The sequence below is a fragment of the Cebus imitator genome, unplaced genomic scaffold, assembly GCF_001604975.1.
Source record: "Cebus imitator isolate Cc_AM_T3 unplaced genomic scaffold, Cebus_imitator-1.0 Scaffold324, whole genome shotgun sequence".
Taxonomy (NCBI): Eukaryota; Metazoa; Chordata; class Mammalia; order Primates; family Cebidae; genus Cebus; species Cebus imitator.
The window spans coordinates 1,915,452-1,919,206 of NW_016107639.1; positions in this window are offsets into that span (position 1 = coordinate 1,915,452).

Consider the following 3,755-nt stretch of genomic DNA (forward strand, 5'->3'; position numbering starts at 1 on the left):
TTTTTTTTTGCATTTTTAATAGAGATGGGGTTTCACCATGTTGGCCAGGCTGGTCATGAACTCCTGACCTCAGCTGATCTTCCTGCTTCAGCCTCCCAAAGTGCTGGGGTTACAGGTGTGAGCCACTCCATCTGGCGGATGCCTTTATTAATCACAGATATAAAAGGAATTTGGGTGGCTCAGCATCTTGAAAGCAGAAAGAAAAGAGAGAGTCCCCACTTCTGACCTTATTACAAGATAAAATGCCTTGTGTTTGTGAACGCCGTGAACAGGCTGTGTGACCTGTGTGACTGGAGCAGACATGAGGAGGCGCGGTGCAGAGGGTCCCCAGTCCCGGGTCGCATGCACGCCTGCCTTCTTGTTACTCTGGGTCGCTTCTGGAGGTTGTTTCTGGGCTTGTTCTAAGAGTCGTTTCCGGAGAAGTCACTTGGGGAAAGGAGAAGGAACAAGGGAAGCGTGGGACGCAGCGAGGTGCCCACGGTGGAGACGGGGCTCGGCCACAGCAGGTTCCAGAGGCCCAGGCGCGTCAGCAGACCCGTGAGGGGACTAACCCCATGTGCCCTGTGCGTTCCTGCGAGAGCTGTCAGTCTCATGTCCACGTGCCCCCACCACCTGGACAATTCTTGCTTCCTAAATTGCCTGTCCCTTTCTCATCTACAGAATGTTACGCTGCGGTCACACGCCGCCTCTGAATTCTTTCTTCTTCTAAGCCAGTGGCTTTCCAAGTTTTTTTAAACCGAGACTCAGAATAAGAGGCACATTTTACATCACAACCAGCACGTACATGCAGACGTGAAATAGGAGTTTGTGAAACAACACTCCCTCTGATGAGTGATTCCCTGATGGAAATCACAACTTCCGTGATGATCATAGAAGCAGGCGCTCTGTGCCACCCTGTTCCTTTTTGAAAATGCTCGTCAGGACTCATTAAATTGATTTCACAACCAGCTGCTTCACAAACACCTCCAGGTCATTGCAGCCTGGAAGCTGCTTCTCTGCGGAGGCCGAGGTGGCGCCGACCGAGAGCGAACCCGTCCTTGTTTCCTCCTCTTCCGGCTTCTCTCGCACGTGTGGTGAAACCCACTGTGTCCCCATCGCCCCATCCAGAGGACTCTCTTCCCCTGTCCCCACCCCACAATCTTCCTGCTGTACCTTTGTCAGGCCCCTCCGAGCCTCAGTGACTGGCCTCAGCGTCTGGCACCCACCCCTGCCCTCAGCGTCCGGCACCCACCCCTGCCCGGCGCCAAGCCCTGCGTCGCCCTCACCCTGCTGGCCTCGGGCTGCGGGATCTGCCCTTCATTCTGCAAGGGCTCTTGTGTCGCTGAAATGCCTCTTTTGTTGTGAGACTACTGTGTGAGACAGTATGACAGCAGACCAAATGCAGCCCCGCCTTAGGCCTGATGCCTGGTAGAACATCCTTATGTATTTGCACTGTATTTTCCAACTTGTCTCCAGTGGATCACGTTGCTTTTAGGACCAGAAAGAAAATCGAAGTTAGGCCGAGAGGAGATGGAAAGGCATTGCTGGACTGTCTGTCTGGGTCTCACTGGTGCTGCCCCTGCGGTGGGGGTGGGGGGTCGTCAGCTGCAGGTGGCCTCTCTGGAGCATGTGCTCCCCTTCAGCAAGGAGTGGGAAAGCTAGAGCTGCTACTGGCAGCTGGCGGCACTGCTGCGGGGGCTCCATGTGGTGGGGGTGGGCCATTGCTGCCCCTCAAGGGCACCCTGGGGGCCCCCAGCCTGCGGGGCTGGTGGATGCCTTCCTGGCACAGATGTTTTTTATGTTTGTTCCAGCTCCATCTGGCGAAGCCGCCTCTTTCTAAATGCAGGGTCTGTGCACACATTTGCTCCAGGGATCCTTTTCTACTTTGGAAGGCAGTTCTCGGCAGGGCTGGCTGTGTTTCCTTTGCGATGTGAGCTGCGTGGTGTCGGGTGTCATGGAGCTGGGGTGTTGGGGACGTGGAGGAGGGAGGTGCAGGCCTCTGCTCGCCAAAGCGGATCCCAGCCCGTCTGCAGCCTCACCTCCTGTTCGGTGGCCGTGCTGATGACGTCACCCACATACCTAAGTGAACATGCTACTTCCTGACCTAAAGTCGGCCAAGGGGAGCAGGCAATCTGTGTGAGTCTTCCTTCCCCCGAGAGAGCAAAGTCAGCCCTCAAGTCAACACAGGAGACGTGGTTTCCTGAGCACTGGCCTCTGAGCTCTGAGCCTTCCTCCCGGCCCTCTCCAGTTCTCTGCTTTCCGTCTCCTGCGTTTGTCTAACGGAGGAAAGAGACACGGAAAAAGGAGTGTGGCCCTGGGTGGATTCTGGCCCTGAAGTGAAGCATAAAGGAATAAAGAGAAAGAACAGGACATCTCCATGAGCTCAGGGCGGGCAAAGCTTCCTCAGACAGGACACAGAAAATCCAAGCCATGAAGGAAAAGGTTAATCTCATTCATTAAATTGAAAACTTTTGTTCACTGAAAGACACCATCCCAAAGAGAAGAGGCAAGTCAGACTCAGAGACTAGTGGTCCATGCGGTCAGCAAATAGCCAGAAAATACATAAAGAACACTTACAAATCCATAAGAAAAATACTAAGAGGTCAATATTTAAATGGGCAAAATACTGGCACAGGAGTTTCACAAATGAGGACATAGAAATTGCCAGTCCACATTGGAAAGGTGCTCAGTGTCACGGTTCATCAGGAGATCACGAGATGCCATCGTCCCCCACAGAAGGACCAAAGCCAACAGGCCTGATGGTGCCCGTGCCAGCCAGGGTGCAGAGCAGACAGCCCGTGTGTTGTGGGCAGAACCCTCCACAGGCACAGCGGCTGGAGTGCTGGTTATCGGTGATTCTTTCTCTTGCGGTCCGACCTGCATGCCATGGGCAGGTGAGGCCCCCACCGGCTCACCACTCTTCCCGTGAGGTCAGGGCAGACAAAGGTTTCTCACACAGACCCCAGAACTCTCTCACACTCCACTGTGTCTTGGAAAGTAGCCCTGTCCATGGCTCTGTTTTCTGCTGCACCTGTGTGGCTGTTACCTGTGCCCCCTCAGGATTGCTCAAGAGCCTGGCACCAGCCACAGCCCCACTTCTGCCAGGCCCCTGGTATGTGCTGGAAATCACAGGTAAAGCTGAGCACTGTCAGCTGAGCTGTGGGCTTTAAAGCTGCTTCTTATGCTAACTTTTTTTTTGCTCAGCATGGAACTGTGAAGTGTCCTAAATGTGGAAAATCAAATTGGGTCTCAGAAAAAAACAATAAGCACCACTTTATTAATTAACAGATGGAAATCCAGGCTACAGCAAAGTTAATCAATGCAAAAAAGTGCTTCTGGGTGGACGGACAGAAACTCAGGAGCTCCTTTTAGAAAACAGGCTCCTGGCAGGTACACTCAGACCTGCCCCGGTCACTAACTGAGCTGGGGCACAGACCACACCGCCTGGCCGTGGTCTCTTCCTGGATTTGCCATAAACTTCACCTGGCTGCAACCACACAGGCATCAGAACATCAAGTGGGAAACATGCACCAATTTTCCACGCCAGGACACTGAAAAGAGAAGCACTTATTCCTAGAAAACCCCCTTATTCTGATCGTTAAGTAACTAGATAATTCTTTCCAAATCCTGATGAGGGTGAAGAATACTGTGATCAATATTTTAAAAAACACATTGGAAAAACACGTTCTTTCCGAAGCCAAAGGGAAAAATGTCAAGAGCGGAGGGGTGGCTGTTGCCACGGTGCCCAGCGTCTCTGGGTAACATGGTGTCTGAGT